This window comes from Cupressus sempervirens, chromosome 2, assembly GCF_028749045.1.
Source record: "Cupressus sempervirens isolate cs-2001-9-10 chromosome 2, ASM2874904v1, whole genome shotgun sequence".
Taxonomy (NCBI): Eukaryota; Viridiplantae; Streptophyta; class Pinopsida; order Cupressales; family Cupressaceae; genus Cupressus; species Cupressus sempervirens.
In genome coordinates, this window is record NC_143119.1 from 236,141,664 (window position 1) to 236,169,291 (window position 27,628).

Below are 27,628 nucleotides of genomic sequence, written 5' to 3' on the forward strand. Positions count from 1 at the left end.
AAAAACCTTTATACATTAAGAGAATTAATGTTCTTGTCATCATAAGGTAAAGTGATCATAGGATATACAATTTGTTGAGAGATGTGAATTAGTGTTCTCAAATTTTATTGTAAGTATTTACATAATTAACCTCTTCTCACTTTCAAAGTGATGTCACAACATGAAGATCATAAAAGACAATTTAAGATATTTGATGATTTTGAAACTGACAGTGAAAGAACTATTACGCAAATATTGTATCATTCATTTTGTGAAAATGAATTACAAGATCATTCCTCAATATTGATGTCTTCAATGCTGAATGAGTATAGAATTCTCAAGTTGCATGAATACCACAAAAGACAATAATATTTACACAAAATATAGCCTCTACATATTATGTTTTCATAACATTTGTGCAAACAATGAATTTCTAGTTGAGAAACCTAAATAAAGGTTCTCTAGTGTTGGAATGTGTAATCTCCCCCTCAAATGAAATGTAAAATCATACTAGAGCATTTTAGAAACTCCAACTAGATTACTGAATATTGTTAGCTCAAATTAATATTTAGGTTTGTAAAGTTCTTGAAGTCATTTATGTTTAGATAGTTCTAGAAAAGTCTATTTGTCTTAAGTTGGTTAATTTAGATGTTTCCAGATACAATGAAAGACCTCTATAAAAGAGGCACAATGTAATATTTTTTATCATCAGGCAATGGAATGATTTTATAATTTATATAAGTGCATGTATTATGGATTTTGTGTTTGATTATTGTTGTAGATCCTATCCATTCACCACCATTAGATTGGTATCAGAGTCGGAAGGACATAATTATTGATTGTGATAAAAGAGCAAGCAATGTTTTGGTTTTGCCAAATTGTGGAGGATTGATTTAGGTTATGAAAAAAAATAGTTTTTTTGAAGAAGACCACACATGAAGTGTTGAGCATGTGTGAGAAGAGGGCAAGTTGGCAAGAAAGAACATTATTGAGAACAAAAAAATCAGTGGAAAAAAAACTTTTCATGAAGATTATGAAGGTACTAAAGTGTTTGTAAAGCACAAAGGAAAGATTAGAGAAAAGAACAAAAGGTATGGTGCCAATTCTTATAATTATTTAATGACTTTTGAGAAATTCTCCTATTGCCATTAAAAGAATAGATCATAGTGAAAAAAAGGCATTTAGAATTTTCTAAAAGAAAGAGTAAGGTGTGTTAAATTGTTGATTTCAATGGGAAACTAGGGTAGAGTTTAGAAAGAGAAGACAAATAAGTTAGAAGAAGAATTAGTGATGGTGAAGAAAGAAATGCAAGATTATTGTGTGAAAAAGATATTTTGCAAAAAGAATTGGCAAAAGTAAGAAATAAAATGGGAGAAGAAAAGTGTAAATTTTGTGTTTGATTATTGTTGTGGATCCTATCCATCCACCCCCATCATCTAGATGAGGACTACATATTAATTATGATAGAAGTCAAAGATCAAAGTTGGTTATAGAAATAATGAAGATGATCAAATAGGTGGCTGGGTGAAACAATGCAATTGGATATCAAACTCAATGCCTTTGTAATTTTTATTTTTAAAAATTTTCTTTCTTCTTGTTTCTAACAGATGCATATGTTGCTAGGTTAGTAGAATTTCTAAACACATTCACCACCTACTCTTGTAGATCATTTGCATCATAGTTTTGTCCATTGAATTCTAGTGGCCATGGCTAGTTTTTACTATCTCTTTCAGCCATGTTTGCAACAAAACTTCAAACCCAAAAGACACTATTTCCCAATAGAATTTAATCCTATGGGTTCTATGAACCTAACTCTGATACCAATTCAATGGATCAAAAACCTCAATTTACAACTTATGACTAGATATAGAGCTCTGATACTACTTTTTGAACTAAAGTTCAAGCTAAAAGAGCAAAATAGAGACTATTACTCATATCAAACAACACAACACCATAGACACAACTAGAGGCAAATAGCGAATTTCAATTAATTAGAAAATTAAAACTTCCAAACTAAATTTAGTATAAATCAAACTTCTACAACTATTTGGATTTTCTACCACAATAGATTCTTGCAACTATTGGGAGTTGCATACTATTCTTCTATGTGTCGAAAGCTACATGTCACAACATTCCTCTTCTATTCTCTATTAAAACTAATTTATGTTATCACTGAAATTTTCATTTAAATGCTTTTCTCGGTCTCTTTCTGGCTTTTCAAAAGAGCCCCTAGTTTTTTCAAAATCACCTCTCGGTAGTCACATCGCTGTCAAAAACAATAACAACTACTACAACATTGATGGGGTGGATGGATTGGATCCACAACAATAATTAAACACAAAATACACAATAGACAATACAAGCACTTATAGAAATTATAAAATTATTTCATTGCTTGATAATAAAAAACATTACATTGTGCCTCTTTTATAGACATAAGACAAATAGACTTTTCTAGAACTATCTAAACATAAATGAGTTCTAGAACTTTACAAACCTAAATAGTAATTTTACCTAACCCTATTCGTTAATCCAGTTGGAATTTCTAGAATCCTTTAGTATGCTTTTACATTTCATTTGAGGGAGAAATTACACATTCCAACACTTCCTCCTAATTTCAACCTCAAATGTTGTTGCATACAAATTCCAATATGCCATTATTATTATTATTTTGCCTATTTCTCATGTCCATATCCAAGCCTGAAGACTTTGAAATCTTTTGCCTCTTTGATGCCTTTAATTTGTTTCCCAATGTTGTTGCATTTCTTCTTACACTTAAGATTTGTTCATGTTTAAACCTCTAATCATGAATGTTTTGGGCATTCAAATTCCCTTTTCTCTTGCTTGTTTTCCCTTTTGTTATCATTATTGACTATCCAAATCCTTTCTTTTGCCTAATGCCAAAATGCCATTTTCCAATAATCTTCATATATGTTAATGCCTTCATGAATACATGACTACAGTTTGCCTCATCTACCAAGGTGTGTGACTCCTTTTGTCTTCCAAGGTTGTGGCCTTTAATTTCCACAAACATTTTGTTAGCAATCAGCAGAATCTTTTACCAACGATTTCCTCTTTTCCAATAATCTCTATCTTTAGCTACAATTGGGTCTTCTTCTCTTGATGTTTGTCACTATCTGATAATCTTGCCTCATCTGTCACAAATGGTCACAGGATTCACTAATAACCTTGATTAGATTCATGTCTTTTTTTAATTATCCCTTGATAGCCTCTTTATGAGATCTACCAAAAATGGTGATAAGATTCACTAGAAATTTAAATTAACTTCATCTATCACAAATGGTGACAGGGTTCTCCAAATAACCTTGCTCTCCAAAATAAAAAATATCTTTTTTGTTCACAAATGGTGACAAACAAATTTATTCCTTCTTCAGCTATCCCTTGATTAGCTACTTCTGTAAAAAATGGTGACATGATTTTCTCAATTAACCTAGCTCTAATTCATCTATCATAGATGGTGATAGGATTTTCTTACATTGCTTTGATATCAATTTGATGGGGGTGGATGGATTGGATCCACAACAATAATTAAACACAAAATACACAATACAGGCACTTATAGAAATTATAAAATTATTTCACTACCTGATAATAAAAAATATTACATTGTGCCTCTTTTATAGAGGTCTTTGATTATTTTCAAAAACATCTAAATTAACCAACATTAGACAAATAGACTTTTCTAGAACTATCTAAACATAAATGACTTAATTTTATAAACCTAAATATTAATTTTGCCTAACCCTATTGGTTAATCCAATTGAAATTTCTAGAATCCTCTATTATGCTTTAACATTTCATTTGAGGAAGAAATTACACATTCTAACAAACGATAGAGGAGAAAGAAGTGTAAAATATCAGGTTTCCAATGGGCTGTACAATTATTACTTACTGTCAGGTGACGGAATATAAATAAATTCCAACAAGTTTTAGATTTGTTGGAGTTCAAGGTTGAAGCTGCTTAATTTATTATTTTATGCAAATATATGAGAATTACTTTCCTTCCACCTTAGAATGACAATAAAACGATTAAGAAAAAGCGAAACATGATATAGTCTCTTCAAAGAAAGTCTAATTCAAATTTTAGAAAACATCTATACTTCTCATAGTCTGTAGTTGCAGAAATTTCTTAACAAGTGCTAATTTATGAGTGTGTTTCTTAAGAAATGTTTAAAAGATATAATATGTATGTTAGAAGTTATTCAATCTTCAGCATAGCATTACCATCATTTTGTTTATCAAACATAGAAGGGAGTGAGACTGCATAGAAATCAGAAGACCCTCTGTAATACAGTTTGGTTCTTATTAGCAGAACTTGATTAGGCAGATGAACTATCGTTGGATGTCCTGTCCTCCCAGGCTAAAGCTCTCTGTGTGAAGGCGCTTTCTCTTCTGTAAATATATTGGGCTTCATGTTCCCCAGATCTGATGGTCGAGAATGTGAAACATGGGCTTCTATTTTCCCTTCCAGCATTTCGACGACTGCGGACATGGAAGGTCTTTGCAAAGGCGTTCTATTGGTGCATAACAGACCCACATTGATCACCCTTAGAACTTGTTCCTCAGAGTAGCTTGAGTTTTTAAGATTCACATCAACCAAATCGAGCAACCTTTTCTTCTCATACAAGTGCCAAGCCTATAACATAATAAAAAATAATAATCATAAGTAATCGAAAAGCATTTTTTTGTTTCCTTACTATTACCATAATTTTTTTTACATAAAGATAGAACATTTCTGTTGCAGATTCTTTTCTGAATTATTGAATATTTCTGTTGCAGGTTCTTTTCTGAGTTATTGATTATCAAAAGAATGCGTCTTTTGCAATTGTTCTCTAAGCATTATGAAAAATTCTTCTTTGGAGTATGTATTTTACTATTATTTGATATTCATTGATTGCTTGTTACTTCAAGAATTTATTAAAGTGTTGTGTTTTCATTGTAAAAAGATTTAAAGTAGAATCTTAAGGATGTAAAGTAGAATCTTAAGTTGTGAATTGTAGTCCTTTTTAGTTGGTGTCTAATATGAAGATGATTTCTAACTCTGGAGGCAGTTTCTATTTAAATAGAAGTAGATTTCTAAGTAATGAGTTGATCTTTGATCTTTCATAAGTGATTCTTTATGTTTGCTCATAAAGAACATATATTGAAATCAAGATTTATGATAATTCAAAAACACTCCAAAATAAAAAGTACTTATTGATTGTAGTAATTATGAAAGCAAAATTCAGGTATCTGGTAGTTCATCTAATTTGAATTTCTAATACCAACAATTTGGTTGTGCAGATGACAAGGAGGATGACAGGAATTCTTAAACATTAAGGCTTTAATGGTGGAGACATGTTCAAATTCTCTGTGGTGTTTTCTGCACATTTTGAATCTTTTGTGTCTGAACTTATCCAATAATTTATAATTTTAAAAATATTTTTCACACACTAAGCACTTAGCATATGCTAAATTTGATTTTCAACTCCAAAAAACAAACTAAAACATGTATATACTTCAAATTTGAGACTATGCATTGCTGTATGCTTATACTTAAAGTAAGGGTGGTATTGTTACCCATTCCAGAAGATAAACCATATCTTCCTGCATTGTCTTCTCTGTGTGAGTTCTGCCACTCACAACTTCAATGACCAGCACTCCAAAACTATACACATCTGCCTTCTCTCTGAGAGGACCTTTCAAAGCATATTCCGGAGTCGTATATCCTCTGCAACATTGTTAAAAGAAATTTAGAGGTGTAAATTCCATATGCCTTGTATAACTCTGTTTTATATCCTACTGAATGTCTACAATTTAATAACTTATTCTATGAAAGAATTCTCTTAGTGAAGCTTACATTGTTCCTGCCACTCCGGTATTGACATGAGTTTTGTCAGGGTCAAATAACTTGGCCAATCCGAAATCTGAGATTTTCGGATTCAAATGTTGGTCGAGAAGTATGCTTCTTGTCTTGATATCGCGATTTATAATTTTCAGTCTGGATCCATCAAGCAAATATGCAAGGCCATGTGCAACTCCAAGGCAAATATTGTACCTTTGAGGCCAGTCAAGCTTGAGCCTGAATTCCTCAGGACCTATAGATTCAAATTGCATTACAAACTCTTTCAGCAGATGCTTTCAAGTTTCCAATTGTGTACTTTGATAAGTTCTTTATTCTGTGACTGGACACTTGCAATATAAACTAATTTATTAGCGAGAAAAAATTGCAACTGTGATCTATATAAAATTTCATCAAGGCAGGAGATTTAAACTGTGATCCATTAAAAATTTCATTAATCGAGGACAATTTATTAGGATGTACCAAATAACCCGCGATCTAAACTGTTGTTCGCCATGTACTCATAGACCAAGAATAGCTGTTTTCCTTCTATGCAACAACCATACAATTCCACAAGATTGGGATGCTGCATTGCAGATATTTGACCCAGTTCATTAAGAAACTCCCGAACGCCTTGTCTTGAATTGTGAAACATCTGCTTGACTGCAACCATTTTCCCATCTGGTAGAATTCCCTGATAAGAAAGGAAACATTAAAGAAATTACATCTATTCAGGCCCCTCTGAATTAATACTAGACAGAGCAACTGAAGTAATATCAATGTGGGTTTTGATACACCTTGAAAACAGCACCAAATCCGCCGTCTCCTATCTTGTTTTCAGGGTCAAAGTCACCTGTGGCATTTTTAATAATCTCTAGGCTGAATGTATTTGAAATTGTGTCCATGTTTATCAGTTCTGTAGACAGCATTCAGATAAACTTGTGATAGTGTATGACCAGAAATAAACATTTCTCATTACCCATATCATCATTGGCTTTGAAAGGTCTACTCCTTGTTCCCTTTCTTTTTCGAATAATGATGAATGCCAAGCACACCATGAAACCTAAAGCAATTACTGACCCAGAAACTATGCCGATAACAATACCTTTGTTGCTTTTATTTCTGCCATTGCTAATGGTAAATATTCTTGACTTTGAAATCTGTGAAAACAAATCAAGATCATTATTTTAATATAAGATCACCAATGTATGCAATCAACAGAACAGTAGATTTGGGCATAACCGAAGTATAATATTTTCATCTGAGGTATCAAAAAAAGATCTTGCTGAACCTCAAGTTTATGGGAACTGTTTTAGACACAGAGAGGATTCTACAGGTTTACTATCAGTTACATCATCTATTACTAAAGTGAACAGAGTACAATGTCTTAATGAAACATTGCTATACCATTATCCAGAAAAAATAAATTCAAAGGAAGTTGTTCATAGCCCTGAAATAAATTTGCACAGGAATCTTACTTGGACAGATTTTAATAGCTGATACCAAAGGTCCATACGTTCCCCTCTTTTGTATGTCATATGTTCCCTTTCCAGCCCAAAAAAAGTGGATTTCCAGATAATTTTCAGTCACATTCACACTGAAATTTCTAATTACCACCTTGCATGACGAGCCTCCAGCAGCTTCCTTGATGTTAAAGTCTTTCAATCTTCTACTTCCCTACACAAATTTCAAAAGCGAAAAATGTACCTTTGAAAAATCAATATATGAAATGTTGTCAAACAGCTTTATCTTACAGTCTAGTAAACAATTACCATCAAGATTAGGAGAAAAAAGCAGATACCTGAATATAAACATCGAAGATGCGCCTTCCTAGACTTGGAAAGATCATTCCATTGGATATAACTATCTCAGCAAAGTGGAGTTGTACTGTATATTGTCCATTTTGAAGGCATAATGCATGGTATCTCAAGGAGCGAGAGGAACAACGTGCTGTTCTATACAGTTCTGTGGCTATTCCTTTGGTAAATAGAGATTGGTCGGCTTCCACTTTAAATGGATGGTCTTCAGCATCCATGAAAAAACCTTTATGACTGACTGCCCATTTCCCATCAGGGCTTGCAAAGTATGAGGAAGGGCCTAGTGGATTGACATCTCCATCGTGAGTACTCCATTCATCACCCCCACAATTAATGTCCAAAGAAGTGTCTGCAAAGCAACAGGACATACAGTTAGATCCTTGTTAAATAAACGACTCTACGGAACAAAGTTTTCTACTACATGATAGTTATCTGCTTGTGAGTTTTTGGTACTACTATTTTAGCAACTACAATTATGAGACTCACCAAATACAAGATTTTATTTATGTACTTTTCTAATGTGGCTTTTTAAAGCATTTTATTTATGTAATGCCTTGTTTGTTTTTATAATCCTATCAACTTTGTGATGTTTTTTTGGGTGTTATATCAAGGGGTGGGATGATATACTTGTAACATATTATTAAAAGGTTATTTTAGACTATCAATGGTTGACTTTGTTGATCTATCAATCATGACTCTAATGAACTACCACACTTACTTCTTATATCCTTTTATCTCTCTGTAGTAGAGTGTCTAAGAGGCTAATAAGAGAGTTGAAACCTTCGCACTAGGTAGGGGACCCGATGATAATAATGACACTTGTTAGGTGGTTTTGAGAATTGCATAATGCGCTTGAATGAATGTGTATTGTTGATAGTGATAGTATTTATTTTGAGTATAAATTGATCCTTGACACCCCTACTATTCTAAGGGAAAGATATAGTGAAGAGGAATAGTAAGGCGTGGATGAGTTAGGAGGAGGAAGAATGGAGAGAGGGGGGCTACTATTCACTAAGGGACTTTATTTTCAAGTACTAGCAAGAACATGAGCTTTTTATTCACCAAGGTTTTCTCTTTATATATTTGCTATCACCAATTTTGATGCAAGAGTATCCAACAGTGTAAGGGCAATCCTATATCACCCAAAAATATGTTTAGTGATAGTTCATGTTTCATGTGTTTGTATTTCTGGATACCCATTTGGGCAAAATAGAGATTAAAAATCTCAGATTTCTAGTGCTACTTTTCTAGGTTGGTGTTTTTGTACATGGCAAAAACAAAAAATGAGTTATTTTGTTATAGAGCCTTAAGTATGAAGAGTTAGATGGTGTAAGTTAGAGGGAAGCTTGGAATAAAATTTCAAGCGCTCCAGAATTGTGACACTTCTAAGTTTCTCAAAGATCTCCTAGAAACACTTAGGAGCCCAGTTTGGGGCACTAAATAGCCTCATACAAGCCTAAAAAATGGGGGACGGCCACTCACAAGGCTATAAAGCCCCCAAAGATCTTTTTGAAAATGTAAATTGTTTGTCAAGCAAAGTCTTGGATTAAAAGTTATGCCTCCCAAAACTTGGATCACCTTTTCTAGAACCTTCTATTTTTGCACCAGCTTCTAATTTGACTTCTAGAAGCTTTGTTTTGGTGTTGACTACCAAATGTCAAAATGTAAAATGTATTCCTAAACCTAAGCCTATGAAAAAAACACGTAAAGCCCATTCTTAAAGTGTAAAGGATTTTTTTGGTGGAGTTTGGGAGAAAGTACTATGAGAAGGGGTTTTTTCTCTAGAATTTGATAATATTGTAGCCCATAGGGCGTGTAGTTGGGTCTATATTTGCTGTAACACATGTTGTAGCTTCTCATATTAGATAATAAATAATTTATTTTATGATGTGTTCATTTTTTCTCAAGTTATGCCTCATCAATTTTGTTTTGGCCTTGAACAAATCCCTTATAATAAGAGGGAATCCTTCATGCTAGAACAACTTAATTTCAAATTAGAAGGCACATTAGATCTACTATCCTTGTAATAATCTTTTTGGCTCTTGTGCCTATATTTGATTCCATTAATAATTTTACCATAATTGTTTGTTTGGCCTCCAGGTTTTGTTGTAACAAGGGGCCATAATCTTTATTTCTACTAAATTTGTTGGAGTGGTGGTCAAAGGAGCTAACTCCACTTCTTCAAAGGCATTTCCTTCAATGTGTCATTGGATAGTTGGCATATTCCAAGAACAAATGATAGGACACGTCCTATGTATTAGTAACAAGCTTGAGACTTATCTCTATATGATCCCACACTAAGTCTTGTTGTTGCTTGTTATGATCCACCCAAACCTATCACCTAGTCAAGCATCCCTTGAAAGCTCTCTTTCTTAAGGACAACATTGGGTATGAGTGAACCTACAAGGCTTTACCAATAGCCATCTCCTTTCTCCAATTGCTGCAAGAATTAGTTTAATCAAAAGGAGTCTACCCAAATAATTCTTGTTGTTGGTCGGTAATTGATCAATTGCCTCTACCCAATAACTAGGGAATTAAGTTGACCAAGGATAAATCATTGAAACCAATGTGCCAACTTAGGGAGCACTATTGTTCAACCCCCCTCCACTTATATTAGTTTATTTAACAAACAAAAAATATACTTGTATTCAAATTTATCTATCTTGTTCCATTAACATTGACATAAAATAATGTTTTTGGAGCCCCTCCTCAAAAATATGATTCCCTCTTACCCTTCCCTTATTGTTCTAAAGGTAGTGGTTGACAAGTAACGCTTTATTCAAGTAGATATGGATAGAGCCATTCATCAATTGAGAAGGGTTGACTCAAACCTACCAACTCATTTGGATAGAGTTAGCTAAGAGAGTAAGTATAGAGTAGAACTAGAGTAGGACTAGAAAGTCACTCATAAATTAGCCCTACTATTCTACAAGACATGCATAAGTAGGAATACTACTTATGGGTGGGGGATTATAATGTTTATGTACTCTACCATAAGTAGGTGAAGAAAAGGGTGCACTTGCATAGGAATCATTATTACCATAAGCCCTCCCCCATGCAACTATATCTTATTTGGGACCGTTAGATCATCTTCTTTAACTATATATACAAATAGATAATAAAAATGAAATATTAACACTAGTATCTAAGAACTCACATTGTGGAGATGTACAACTGAATCTTCTTTGAAGATAAGATTGATCACTGGAGTCAATTCATTTTCAACACAAACATGAACATTTTAGTAATTGCTGATAGATATTGAATCTTATGTTTACACAAAAGAACAAAAGTCAATTATATTCATATTACCTTAAAATAAAATAAATTTATACATTAACTAATTAAAAAATAAAATAGATTAGAAGCAAACCTTGCATTATAAACATTGTTGTTGAATGAGTTATATATCCAATTTCTGTGAAATGTAATGACTACAATAGGTAAGCATAAAACATATAGAAGATACAATTCACATCAAATGAAAAATGAAAAACATATAGAAGTCTAAAAAGGGAGGTCTAATTAGTATTTTTTATTTTCATCTATTCTTTTAAACATAAACATACTGCATATTGGATTCCTTACTTTCATTTGTAAATTATTTGATATGCTTATATTTCATTTGGATAATTTGCCATCCACAATGTGTTCAACGCTCTTGAGAAGTTATTTTATGATAGATCCCTAGAAAAGAAATTTTTAAGAGAGTCTCAATGTATAAAACAAATGTATATAATGTAGATTTGAACCTTTTTAAAAATTATTTTATTTTCTAACAATTTCTTTCTAATTTTAAAAAGTATTAGCAAAGATTTAGCAACACAATATGCGATGGTGACAAAATTATATGAATTCTACTAGTATGTAAATATTTTAACAATTTCACTTAAAAATATATATATATAATTAACATATTGTCATCATATTTGTAAATAATAAAACATATCATTAGTTATTGAGGTTAATCTATTGATTCCAATTTTAACTAGTTACATTCTACTAATGAAAAGAATGAAAATACACAAAACTAGCAAATAACTACAATTATATACATCAATTTTGTTGGATTATAAACTCCACTCTATAACTTGTAACCTACTACAAACTTTCACATGGAGAAAACAATATTTCACAAATTTAATGACTGTATTTGAGATGAATAAAATGTATAATGAGGTTTGCTTATACATGCAAGTGTGAAAAGGGGAAAAATAATGAGGTAAGGTAGGTATAATTATCTCCTAGCACAAAATACTAGATACATGTGAATAAAATAATGTTAAACCTTACCCAACATCTAGAAAGAAGATATAATACCTAAATTAAATTTAAGTGTGGGAATAATTGACATAACACCAAAATTTTTTTTAATAAGATACAAATGTTTAACTTGGTTCATAAAATAAAACTAAAAAGAAGAAAACGAATGTTTATCTAAGTATAAAATATGATATATTAATAAATAAATAATAATAATAGTACATCTAACACCATCATTTAATTAATTCAAAAATATTTTAAATTGAAGATCATAAATTATGAATGCATTTATATAGAATTTGAATATGCCCCTAATTAAGCTAGTCAACTATAATATAAATTACTACAATAATATTTTCTCAAACTTATATTCATTCATAAATTGTTAAGAATCTGAAACATGATAATCAAATTTGAATAAAAAAGGAAAAATACTAATGATTATCTATCTTTGACCATAGAAGTGTAGAAATGTAATAGTATAAACAAAAAAAAAAAAAAAAAAAAAACTTCATAGTCAAAGTAGAGCATAATTTTAAAAAGTTTCAACATAGATCAATTTAGTAAGTTAATAAATATAAATTAGGAAAGTTTATTAGTCAATTTTGATTTTATACCATCAAACATAACAAATAAATCTATAAGTCTACTTCAATGAGCTAACCACACAATATGCATGAGTTTTTTTTAAATTAGCATGTTTTCCTTAGATACATCGAATTTGATTAACTAAAATCACAATTAGTCAATAAAAAAATTAATAGACAGTGAGATGTATATAGCAATCAATGTTCTAAACCTTGAAAGATATTATTATTTTAAAATAGATTGAATAAGTGTTCCTTGAAAATTGATAGATATTTTTAAATAATAAGCTATAATATAGAAATACTAGCTTCTAGGTGTAGCAACATCCTGCAATATAATTACACTTTTGAATGATATATTTAACCTTCTTTTCAAACTATTCAATTTAACCTTTTTTTTGTAATCTCATGTTAAATTAGAAATATGTCTTTCATTCAAGATTCCAACTTCTACATCTATCTTGAAAGATATGTACAACAATATATTTGATAAAAAATGACTTGACTAGAACGCAAAATGGAAAATATGATTTCCAAGCATTATGAATGGTTTTGGAAGTAACTCAGTTTATTTTTTCATTGAGTCTATGAAATTAGAAAATTGATTTAAAAATTCTATGCAAATCACCTCTTTTGAGTATATTAAGCTTTTTAGAAGGTATCTTTCATATATAGGGACTTCACTAAAGTGGTAATACCCTATCATCTGTGTTTATATTGGAGGGTTTAAAATGGGTAGAAAATAGGATTTGGGGCAAAAAGATTTAAAAAAGAACATTCTTTAGTATGTCACGAATGCACGTGATATTACCCAAGTTCACTATATGAAGCCCCTATACTTTCATATCCAAACACTCTTTGTATTTTATATTTTCATTATCATCTAGAGTCTTTTGGGTCAACATAGGTGCCCTAATATTTGAAGAATAATCATAATTAATTATTTTGGATGTTTATGTAGATTCACTCATAAAGTGAATAATATAACACTTTGATTATACATTATCTTAGAATGAGTTATCATTTGATTATACATGATTGCATTCACTTTGTATTGTTGCTATGGTTTACTTAATGTGTGTTATCTCTTGAACTCCCTTATCTCTACACTTCTTACCTTATCTTTTGGTTCCTATTTAATTTTCTAGCATAGAATAAATTATTTACCTTAACAATTTTATACTCTATTTGGTACTTTCATCAGGTTGTATTCCCTTGGTTCATTTAAAGATCATTTAGGTCATATGCCACTCTTAACATTTATTGATGGTCCTACACTAAACTATTTATCAAGCATGGAATTTGTAAATATAATAAATTGTAAGGACCTTAGGATTGGGTATGTCTCTCAAAGGTTCTTTTTGTGTGGTATGAAGCTCCTAATGCCCTCATCTCACCAAAGGGTGTTGGCAATTGGGCTATTGAGAATCAAAGATTTCTTTAATGACCTAGTCCCAATATTTTCATTTAATTATTATTTTCTATTCTAAACCTAAAATTTTGATCTTTGTATGTAGAGCCTTTTTATAATATCTAATGGGAATAGAGAAAAATCATATAAGGAATGAGTTCTCAAATGTAGATATATAAATAAAGAAAAGATAGGATAAAGTGTTCATTTATGTTTTTATTTTATTATTATCATTGTTATTGCACTAACCATTGCAAAATCGCACATAAAATTACTTCCCTTCCTTTGGTTGGAAATATTATAATAGGCTAAGTTATTGTGAGGGGAGGGGTGAATCAGTAACCAATAAAACTTTAACTTGATTAGAAATTAATCCTTTATGTGAATTCTTGATCTAATTGCATGCATGAGAAAATGAAACCATGAAAGCATGCATAACACTTTAACGCAAAAGATTTGGTGACCTAGAAACCTTCCAAATAGAAAGTAAAATTGGGGTGGGGATGATACACACAAGCTTTAGTACTACAATATAAAGTTGGCCTATTAAGGCTTACAATGATCACTTCTGATGATCTGCCCTATTAGGAGCAATAAGGCTGCTAGATCCACCTTGCAAAAGGATTTACAAACATACAATGAAGTATGCACTTGGTAAAGAGATTTATATAAGACTATTAGGTCTACCTTGTTAAAGGATTTGACTAATCCATCTGTTAGGATGAAGCAGTAGCTGATCTTTGATTTGCAACTTTGTTGAATGAGATTCTTCTAAGTGTAAAAATCACCTTCTATGATAGATGAATCTATGCTACTCCTTATACTATTGTAGCCTTTGTAATTTTTTCTTCTACTCTCCTTTGATGATTATATTACTTCCCATATATTATTTGGATGTGATATAATACATTACATATAAACTAATCCAATTACAGAATTACAAAGTCAGCCATAATACAAGATTTGAAAAATATTACAAAGTCAGCCAAAGTGTAGAAACTCAAGTTTTGAAGACTAACTTGGTGAGGTTTGGATACTCAGCATCCACTATCAATGGTCAACATCATCATGCACTCAGTAGACATAAAAGCTTTGTCCATACTGATCACTTCCAACTAGTCTTTAACTCGGTCTACACTGGTGACTTGGCAAGTATTGTGAAACTTAGCATATAAATTGAATCACTCAATTCTTGCTGCATAGCTCAGTCAACACTAAATTATCTATGAGTTTGATATAAAATAAGTAGCTCGGTTAACACTAAGTAGCTCGGTTAACACTAGACTCATTGTATCATATTAACTACAAACTTAGTGACTACTGCATAGCTCAGTTTTCACTGGTAAACTCAACATATACTGAGATGCTCAATTTACACTACTAATCTTCAATATTTTAGTAACTACTTGATGCAAACTAAAATCTATCCGAAGGACTTAGTAGCAACTATAGAGCTTGGTAACAACTGAAATTCTTGGTTAACACTATTAACTATACAATATGCTTGGTATGAACTTATAATTTGAATAAGTATATATCACTAATAACAAACATGACTGGAATGTCAACAATATCCCCCTTTGGCATTAGTTACAAAAATACTTATTAGTCAAAACTGAATTATCCATCACTTTATGTCTCCAATTCGATAGAGTATACTATTTTTGAGATTTTTCAAAATTGGTTTTGTGAAGGATACATTTCTATACATGGTGATGCTCCCCCATACATAATATATAGTATACTATACATACAATGTATATTTTTCTACAATCTACAATTTTAAAAAAAATTCTCCACTTTTTCATATCACATCTTTTCCTCCTTTTATCTCCTTATAACTTTTCCTATAGTTTCTCATATCTTCTCCCCCTTTTTGACATTAATGCCAAATATTTATGTTTATATTTACATAGTAATGCCAAAATGAGACAAGAAGTCTAAATGTACCTTCAATATGAGCACCAAAATCTTGTCCCAATTTTCTTGCAAGAACCTGCATGTGTGGTCTGCCACCTTCGCTTCTACTGACAATTCAATCATGTGGTCTACAATAGAGAAATTATTATCATGGATGAGAGTTTTTGAATGTGTAATATGCTTCTACAGTGCATCCATGTTAGGGAGGATCATATTCTAGATATCTATCAAAGTAGATCAAATTCTCGCTTCTTCTCTAAGTAATTCTGCTTGCTTATCTATTAGAAATTTGATCCTGTTGAAGTGAGCAGAGCTAGAACTCAGGTCAAGCTGCAATTATTGTGCACTTGCCTTCAGATCTTCATCAATTTTAGATAATTTGTCTCTTATTTCCTTTGTGAAAATTGATGTGTCACATAACTTACCAAAAAGTAATGATACATTAGTACAAGAGGTTTCTAGAGAACCCAAAATAGTAGATAGCTCTACTTGGTGAATGGAAATCTATTGAGCAATAAGTTCTAAAACTTTATTCTCAAACTTTTTCTTAGCTCTCTATAATAATTTATCATGTCCATTCTAATTTTCATTGTATTTTAGGATTGCCTTTGCCAAATAATACAAAATTTATTGAGAAGTATCAACCTCTATTTCTATAGCTTCTACTAGAATGTTCTTGGCATCCTCAATGATCTTGAACTCCTTCTTTCTTTCTTCTCTTATCCTTTGCTACTTGGCTTTCTTTTGTAGAAGTTAAACAAAGGTTTTCATCTGATCTAGAGTTAGATTTGAGATATCCAATTTTGGAATGAAAATCTCCTGATCAAGATCTATATCCGCCTCCTTTTCTTTACCTTTACTCAAAAATTTTGTGCTTGGTTGAGGCTTGGTTTGAACTGTCCTTTCACGTATTGCTTGTGTGCTAGGAATAGAAACAATAGTTGAAATAGTAGGACTTTCTGTAAAAATGGATATTGCAGTTATTGTTGAAATACCAATTGTTTCCATGCCAGAAGAAATATTAGTATAAATACCTAAAGTAGCCAAAACTAATGTAGAGGGTACAACTTGCAGCTCATTGGATGAAGTGTTTGACACTTTAGTCAATGATGTGCTGAGCCAAATTGGTGCAAAGATTGATTAGATGCTTGTGCTTGTAGTGCTGGTCACAATCAATTCTACTGAGCCTATCTCTGCATTTGATGTTATCAACAATTTTCTTGGAGAATGAGGAAGTGAGGTTGTAACCACTGCAACAATCTTAACTAGGTTAGTTTCCTCAACATATTGTGCATCTTCCTCGGTACCTTCTTGTTCATGTTCCTCTTCATCATCAATATTATCAAAATGAGTTACATCTTCATCATCCTTATCACTCACAATAATTGGAAAATCACTTAGTTTGTGAAGAAGATAGGCATTTTTCCATGTATTTTTTGCATTCTTCACAACATGCTCTATTTCTTTCAACAAAATAAGACAAGTATTGAATCTTAATGTTAAATTTTCTTTATTTTTCTTTAAAGATTCTTTCACTTCCTTGTCATTCAAATTTGGCATAAGCTGCCTCAAGGTTTGCTCATGAATATCCTTTGCAGCTTGCATTGCATGTTTCCATCTTGGTTTGATTTTTTTCATCAATGCATCAAGAATCTGCTGAGTAAGCTTATCAGGTGAGTATTTCCACTTACCCATCTTAGATATTAACATATCTTCAATTTGCTTCTACTTATTAGCTATTTTGGTCTCATACTTTACTAACTTGAAGTTTGTTATTCTAGACCCTGTTTCCAAATATTTCATCCTTTCTTCAAATGTGGATGGAGACCTCTTGAAAATTATGTCTCCTCCTTTTTTGTCTACTTCCTTCCTGGAGGATCTCCTGGTGAACACTGCAGTGGATGTTTTGGCAAGCTTGGTAATAATTACCTTACCCTTTTTCTTTACTGGCTCATCTTCCTTTGATTCTTCATCCTCTACTTCTACATCTTCACCTTTTCCCTTGGTTAATAGGAGAGTGGAACTTGTTTTCAACTTGGCAATCCTCTTCTTGCCTTAGTTAACCACCTAAGGGAGCTTAATCTCCAGTTCTATCCTAACCTTAGCCTCCTCATATGTGACAAAATAGGTTGCTTTGGTGGCCACTGGCTCATTTATCAGTGCCTTAATTATATCTTTTATTTCATTATGTTCACCTCATATCCTAGAGGTTTCACCCATGCAATTCTAGGCCTTACTACCTGAATATACACCTTGCCACTATCTACCATGAAGCAAACATTATATTTATAGTCCTTGACTAGATTCTTGGGGATCCAGAATATATTGTTCATTTTCTCCTTGAATGCATCAAAAAAATTATCCATGATACTTGTATAATTTTATCCCATCTTAGTAATGTAAATTCATTAATTTTATAGAGTACTAGCACATCTTTCCTCCTACCTTTTCATGGAAAGAATTTTTGAACATAGAAAAATAAACATGTCAATAGTGAGCCAAACTTACATGGATTGTTCTTTGATGTCCTGATGCTCTCAATGTTCTTGTTGAATTGATTCAATAGTAGCTCGACAAGGTCAAGAGAAAGGTTATTCTTGACTACCTTGTAAGCTAAGTCTATAGCTTCACATGAGACACTATTCAACCTGCTAGAACTATAGATCTTATGTGCTATGATGTGAATATTGAACTTTAGTTCCATGTCTATCACACTGCTAATTTTCATTCCCCTTCCATCCCACTCAACTAGGCTTTTCTTCTCCAGTTTAACCCGACCTAGGGTTTAGTCATTTTAGCTTTAGCTAACATTGAGAGACCAAAGATCTTTTACATCATGTTCTTTGTGATCAAATTTAGTTGCTCCAACCAAAATTGACCATTATGCACACGAATGAGGATGCCTCTTATCCATTTTAGTTGGAAATTTTGTGGCATGTGAGGAATATGAGTTAAACCTTTAGCCTCGAGATGTTGATGCTCATGTTTCAATACACCATCAATACATAACTCCCTCAAACATTCATCCATCTCTAGTGTTCCTATATCTTGTATAGCACATTTGAAATGAGAACATATGTCATTAATCAATAGTACCTTAGGAGGGATTTATGATTGTGCTCCACTTGAATCTAGGGTTTCCACAATAGTAGGAGTGAGCTTGAAATCTAGTGCCTTCCATTCTACAACACAAACCAACACATCTGAACCTCATTTCATTTTGCTGCTAGTAGCTGTGATCTTCACTTGGTAGGGTTTGAGAGAATTTGAAAAAATTTGGCAACAATTCACTCAAATCACTTGAATGCTCTTGAAGATCACTCTACAAGCAAATAATTCTCAAAAATACACAATGAAAAATGACTTCAGTTTCATTCCTTTTATAAAAAAAACCATAAATGCCTAGTATAAATATTAGATCAAATTGATAGACTGTCATCCACTTCACTTGCATTGATTACTCAATGGAGTCTTTTATGGCTTGGTAACCACATAAGACTAAGTTACTCCCAGCCTCACTCGATAGAGTCTGTGACCTAAACTCACTTAGTAAGGAAGGTAACTCAGTAGTAACTGGTACTTCTTACTTGGTGATCCCTTTGCATCTTGAATGTTGATATGGATGTTTTTTCCTATTAATTGGAAATAATTTAGATGTCTTCTTTAGTAGTCTAGTTCTAGTCCTCCATTGAGAAATTAAGTGGAAATAGTGGAGTCACCTAGTTCTTGAGTGACTTGATCATCATTTCTTGGGCTTACGTTCTTGGTAGACCATGGAACCCATTATTTTCTAATTTATTTTATGATATTATCAACTTTTTTCTTCTATTCATCTTCAATTCTTCCTATATTCATATAGTTCTTGGCATGATGACCAAGTTCTGTACAAATGAAGCATCTTTTTGTAGTATCTATTTTTCTCATGTGATTCTTTACACAATTCATTCCAATGTGTCTAAATTGTCCACAGTAGTGACATTTGCACTAAGTGTTATAGTCCCAACCAAATATAGCTTTTACAATTTGTTCTACTAGAGTTAATATCTTTTTTTTGCATTCTAATGACCTATATCCATGCTTCTTACATTTTTAAAATTCTCCTTCAAGTATTGGTTTTTCTTTGCATTCATTAGCTCTATGACCATGCTGATTAAAATTGTAGCATTTTCCATTAAATTTTGCTTTTCCATTGCTCCATTATCTATTTTAAGTATGACCTATCTTACCACAGTGACTATAAGTAGGCTTATTCTTGTGAGCTCCTTGCTTAGATGATTCACCTTCTTCTGTATATCTAATTCCTACTTTTCCTTTTTGTCTAAAGTGACTTTGCTCGTTCAACTGATTCATGTCTACTTGGGATTTCATCATTCTTTTATTGGTTTGTCTTTCAATATTTATATCATTCTATAATCTTTCATTTTCTAATCTTAGGTTCATGATTTCTTCATTTGCATTGGTGAGCTGATCAATGAAGTCTACTTGTTGAATGGATAGGTGATGAATTTCATTGTTCTTTCCTTCTATCTCTTCTCTTATCCTATTTTTCTCTTCCATGACTTCACACAATCTTACTGATTAAATTTCTTGCTCTCTTCTTAGTTTTCTTACTTCTTCTTGAAGAGTACTATTCTTTTTCAATAGTTCTTTGATTGCTTCATCAACTTCATCTGAATTTCTTGAATGGATGTCTTCAATTATTTCTTCAGTATAGAGTGAATCATTCATTTGGATTGCAAGATCTTTTCTTCTTCTTAGGGATTCAAAGAGTTACTCTTTTTCTTTCTTGTGTTGTTCAATGGCCAATTCTAAATCCAGCTTCTCATTGTCAATAGCCTTGTCAAGTTTGAATACCTCCATAGCCTTTGATCTTTGCTCAAGCTATTAAAATTTTCTCTGAGAACCACAATGCTTTGATACCAATTGTTGGAAATATTATAATAGGATAAATTACTAAGAGGGGAGGGGTGAATAAATAACCAATAAAAATTTAAGATGATTAGCAATTAATTCTTTATGTGATTTCTTGATCTAACTGCATGCATGAGAAATTGAAAACATGAAGGCATTCATAACACTTTAACACACAAGATCTAGTGCCCCGCAAACCTTCCAAATAGAAAGTAAAACTGGGTTGGGGATGATACCTACAAGCTTTAGTACTACAATATAAAGTTGGCCTATTAAGGCTTACAATGATCACTTCTAATGATCTACCCTATTAGGAGCAATAAGGATTGCTAGGTCCACCTTGCAAAAGGATTTACAAACATATAATGAAGTATGCACTCGGTAAAGAGATTTATATAAGACTGTTAAGTCTACCTTCTTAAATGATTTGACTAATTTACCTATTAGGATGAAGCACTAACTGATCTTTGATCCACAACTTTGTTTGATGAATGAGATTCTTTTGAGTGTACAAATCACCTTTTGTGATAGATGAATCTTTGATGCTTCTTATACTGTTGTAGCCTTTGTAATTCACTCTTCTACTCTTCTCTAATGATTACATTACTTATTCATATATTATTTAGATGTGATATAATACATTACATATATACCAATCAAATTACACAATTAAAAAGTTGGCCACAATACAAGATTTCACAAATATTACAAAGTTGGCCAAAGTGTAGAAACTTGGGTTCTAAAGACTAACTCAGCAAGGTTCTAATACTTGGCATCCACTGTCAGTGCTCAGAATCATCATGTGTTCAGTAGACATAGAAGCTTAGTCCATACTGATCACTTCCAACTAGTCTTTAACTCAATCTGCATTGGTGACTTGGTGAGTACTGTGAAACTTGGCATATAAATTGAATCACTTGATTCTTGCTACATAGCTTAGTTGACACTTGATTCTCTGCAAACTTGATATAAACTAAGTCACTTGGTTAACACTGAGTAGCTTGGTTAACACTGGACTCACATCATATCAATTACGAACTCAGTGACTACTGCACAACTCAGTTTGCACTAGTAAACTTGACATATACTGAGATGATCAGTTTACACTACTGATATTCAACTTTGTAGTAACTACTCATTGCAAACTAAAATATATCCAAAGGACTTGGTAGTAACTGTAGAGCTTGCTAACAACTGATATGCTTGGTTAACACTGTTAACTGTACAATATGCTTGGTATGAACTTATAATTTGAATAAGTATATGTCACTAATAAAAAACATGAGTAGAATATCAACACCATTATGTGTAACTACTTGAGAGTTTTTCATACCTAGGGTAATCTTTTCATTTCAATATTTACCCAGAGCATCAATATTTTCAACTTGGTATACTTTTTTTCTAATCATCATTTTTGTGGAGGTGGGAACACCAACACATGGTTTGACTTAGTAAAGCTTCTAGGAAACACAATGCATTTTCAATATTTTATGTGTGTTTGTGTCTAGTTTTTAAAATGGGAAAGTTATAGATAAACATATTAATGCTAAACATATTGAAAGACTAGAGGGGGGAATTGGAAGGGGGGAACTTTGCTTTGATTCTAAACATGTAAATTATAAATTTAAATAGTAGAAATTAAGATATTTTTTTAAACACCAATACACAAGAGAATACACAATTCATGTAAAAACTCAAATGAGGGATAAACCATTTTGATAAACAACTCACAATTTAGGTGAAGTATTAAAAAAGGCTCACTTGTCAAACTTGTTACAGATACACTATCTTAGGACAATATATAAAAGACATGGACATTGAAAATCAATTCTTCAAAGAAAGATACATGAGGACTTAAAAGGAAACTTAGTGTCTCAAATGGGATACATGAAATGATGTATAGTTAAATATACCTTCAAAAAGCAAAATTTTAATACATCTTAATAAACCATTTTAAATTTAGCCCCATAATTTTTACCACATATTTATACTTACATCTCCTACATCTTATAAATAATATACACTCCTTTCAAATAATTGGTTATTCTGTTTGCACTAATTCAAATGAATTCCAAACATTAATTAGGTCAACTAAAACAAGGGACACAATGTAATCCCAAGAGTCATCTGCAAAAACATAATTGCAACAAAAGTGGTCCTATCTTGGAGATAGAGAGGGCCTTAAAAATCATAAATAATATCCAAGGAAACTCCAAACATCATACACGCTTGACACACATCAATTTAAGTACAAGGTAACACATAACAATAATTAGTTAGCTAAGAACAGATCTTCAACATAAAACCACTGAATTTAGACCTTTAAAATTAATGTTAGACCCAAAGAAAAATCAACACAATAACCTCTACAATCAAGAATATGACTTAAGAAAGGGAATGAACCCTATATTCTAGATAGACATCTATAAAATAACTTGAGATAAAAATGAAACACCAAAGAACTCAATTACTACTACAAAGGTTAGATATAGATACTCCTTAAATATTTGAAATCATTCCCAAAAATACATTATTATATTTCCTCAATGATCCAAGCTACGAAAAAAAATATGATAAAAAAATTATTAATAATTAGAAGGTGAGGCAACCATATTTATGAAGCATAATCTTAAAACATACTTGTGGTATACCTCTTTGCTAGAAAAATATGATAAGACACTAAACACAAGTTATGTGCTATCTAGAGGCTCCTAGTTGCAACCAAGGAAACATCAATGCAAAGAAATATAATTTTTTTTCAGACTAGTCATGACATGAACCTAACCTACTAGAACATTGCATAAATTTAAAATATTTGAAAAAACTAGGGAATTAGAATGATACTAGCTCAATTGTTTGTAGTTCAAAAAAGTCCTCCATGGGATTTGTGACATGGTTTAGCCACCTTGGGTGGATTCTATAAGTCTACTAGTTGTATCAAGCATTGAGAGGTAATTTTTTGTTACAAAGACAACCATACTTATAATAAATGGCATCAGATATTGGTCACATGTTCAAATATCCTCTGTAAGTAATACAAAACTATAGTGAGTGACATTGGAGGGGATTTTTGGAGTGTGTTAACATCCCTCATGGAATTTTTTACATGGTTTGATCACCTCTTGTATATTCTCTAATTTTAGTGGTTGTATTGAGCATTGATAGGAAAATCTTTTGGTGTACCAACAACCATACTTGTAACACCAATATCTATAGAGCATAAAATTTTTCGTGTTCCAAACTGCAAGACCATATCATCAAATATCAAGTAATACAAAATGTTCTACCAAGAAATGACCAAATAAAATATCTTAATTTTTTTTTTTGCACTAATCAAAATAGCTCAATTTCTCATTAATATTATTCTTCCATCTATGCTAGTGTCATGCTTATAATTATCATCTTGACAATGTCATGTGTCTAATCCTCATGTCAATAATAGAATTCCTATAATAATTATCTAAACAATGTCATTCTTCTAATCCTCATCCCAATACTATTATGCTTCTAGTGCTTATCTCGACAATGCCATGTTTCTAATCCTAATCTCAATTCTAACTTTTGTCACCAACATACATAATTCCTACTGCAATAGTTCTATAAAACACATAAAAACAATAATTTAATACAATAATTTTCTCACAATGATGTATAATTTGATATCTAATAGGTGGACATCCAAAAAACAAAATATTCAACCATTAGCCACTATCAACTACCTGATACTAGTACAAACTAATTTCTTGTATAACAAAAAAATATTAGAGTAGCAACACATTTGGTATAAATGTAGCCTTGAAAAAAATCACATATCTTCATAGTTATATCAACATAGGGTTCTCACCATCATGACTACAATATCACAATAAGTACAAGGTTTCCAAAAAAGGTTAAAGATACATTATGTATTAAAAACTTTACATCATCAAGTAGGAAGAGGGTGGATATCAATTAGAACACCAACTACCAACATAGAGTACATAGTGAGTGGTGTTGTTAGAATAATGACTCATTGAAATATCTAGGAGTAGGAATGTCCAAAAACTTTATGTTTTAAGTTTGACGGGCATATTTCAAGGAGACAAATATCCAAAGGTTCTTAGTTCATTTTCTTACCATATTTGGTGCCTCTATACCTTTAGACACAAGCATCCAATATTTTTTGTTGCAAAGTTTATTTTAAATTTTATTTCTTGTTTATTTTGTATGTCTATATTTGGAAATCTCTCTTTTCAATTCTATCTTTACTGTTATATATCTACTATATTAAGTTATATTTTATCTTTTTACAACTATTAACATAGTTAATTACACACACAATAGATCCTAATCACATGATATCATTTGAAATAATTACGAGTTTAAAACATTATGGATCTCCCTTGTGCAAGGACCAAGAAGACTCATGACTCTAATGTTTTATAGGAAATTTAATTGAGTTTAGTTTAATATACATCTTAGTCTAGGACCATATTTTTGATATTTATTTTTGGTTAATATCTCGCCTTTCATTTGCATTCTTCCATTTCAGATAGATTTTATAACTGGTTTACCATATGACGATTTGTATGATATTATTGTGATGTATCTAATTACTATTATACTCTTTTGTTTATGTGGTATAATTAATAATACAAATATTATATTATACTTGACATTCTAGTGATGGTCATATATGCATGATCACTCTATGTTGATGTGGTGTGATGTTATATGATGATGCTTGGATACATTTACACATATAGCTCAAATTTTGGATAACTTCATAATGAGCATGATGTTATTATTAATATTGTTTTAAATATAAGAGTGACTAAGAGGGGAGGGTTGAATTAATTACCACAAAAATAAATCCAAGATCCCTTAAGATGTCAACACAATACAAAACAAAAACTCTGCTGAAACTGAAATAATCAATTCTTAAGATTTTTATGCGTTTAACCTTAATTAACTTAGTTACAGAAACATAAATAACATGAACACAAGAGACGCCAAGATTTAACATTGAAACCCAATTTGGAAAAAACCACCAACTGCAACTAGTTATTATTTTCACTCTTCTAAAGTGAGCCCTGTTAGGAGCCAACTTTGTTAGAGGTTACAAAAAAAACTATTAGGTGTGACCATGTTAAAGGATTTAACTCACACTATTAGGAGTGGCCTTATTAGAGGTCTTCAAGCACTTCAATCTAGAAATTCCACCTTGTTAGAGGATTTACAAAATAACTATTAGGATAACTCTATTAAGAGATTTGATTCACTACTACAATTATTAGAGAGTAATAATGACTTGATGTGATTGCTAGAATGCAACTATATTTTTGATTTCAAAGATCTATTCTAGCTTAAATTCTTGATCCTCCTTGATTAGAATGTTCTTTGTAGCTCAGTCCACTCTGGATACTCTGATATCCTTCCAATTCACTTCTTTAATTTATCTTCTTCAATTCCATACTTCTCAATCCAATCCTCAACTTGACCTTATATTTATATGATTTATCTTCTCAAGTTGGCTTGAATACACTTTAAAAAAAATAATATTGATCCATTGAGATGGCTAGGACTAACCAACAAAATCATTAGATCTAATATGTTGATATAGGAAAATCCTTCATTAGCCAACCCAACTTAGTCACCATTAACTCAGAAAAGACTTTCCTTCGGACTTCCTTTGGTAACTAAGTGAGCTCGATTAACACTGGTTCCATTCCAACTTTCTTTTGGTAACCAAGTTAACTCTGTTAACACTGTTCACCTACAAACTTTCCTAGAATGCTCGACATACACAAGAAACTTCCTTTAATGCTTGAGTGAGCTTGCCTAATACTAATTTTAGTAAAGGCTTGACACTTATGTAACATCAAAGACAACATAAAATTGAATGATTTTATTTAACAATCTCTCTCTTTGGCATTGATGGCAACACAACATGTCATGATAGAAAGAACTTTTTAGAGTAGAAATAGAAGTAAGGATAATATCCTTAGTTTTATTCTAATTCTTATCCATGAGAACTCCCTCTATTAGTGTTAACTCCCTCTGACATCAATCTCTCTAATTTCTCTTACTGCAATTTTTCCTTCTAACAACAAATACTGCTCTTTGACATTTGACTGAAAAAATTTTATTCTTAAAATTTCTAATTCTTAAATTTTTTTTATTTTTGATATGAAAAAATCTCCCTCTTTGACATCTTATGCCAAAGAAAATAATCAATGTATTTTTCAAGTGCTTGATATACTGATTCATATGCAATCTTCTTTGTCAATACGACATCGACTTGACTAATCTTTAAAATTCTCTATTGATGCATCACTAAATATTATTTAGTGAGCTTTAGATAGGGGAATGACCCCTAGTTTACCTCTTAGATACAAAAATGCATCCTTAGGTAATGTCTTGGTGAATACATCTACAATCTATTCTTTTGTATTCACATATTCCAATCTCACCTCCTTGTCCTATACCAATTCTCTCAAGAAATGATATTTTATTGTAATGTGCTTGGCCTTGGTATGAATCACTAGATTCTTGGATATGTTGATTGCATGGTGTTATCATAGAGCATAACAAATGGGTCCTTGATCTCCTCCTTCATACTTGACAACAGTTGTTTGAACCAAACAATGTTTGAATAATTGAATCTTGCTACAACATATTATCCTTCTTCTCTAGACTGAGAGATACAATTCTACTTCTTGCTTGTCCAAGATACTAGACTAAGAGATAACAACTAGTGTTATCATAGAGGATAACAACTGGGTCCTTGATCTCCTTCTTCATACTTGAAAATAGTTGTTTGAACCAAACAATGTTGGAATAATTGACTCCTACTACAACATATTCTCCTTCTTCTCTATACTGAGAGATACAATTCTGCTTCTTGCTTGTCCAAGAT

The 27,628-nt window shown here is 31.7% G+C and overlaps 1 pseudogene; it reads right to left on the reverse strand.

The window, feature by feature from the left end:
- Positions 1-4,360: 4,360 nt before the first annotated feature.
- Positions 4,361-27,628, reverse strand: part of LOC149571914 (putative LRR receptor-like serine/threonine-protein kinase At1g53440) — a 398,785-nt pseudogene continuing 375,517 nt past the window's right edge.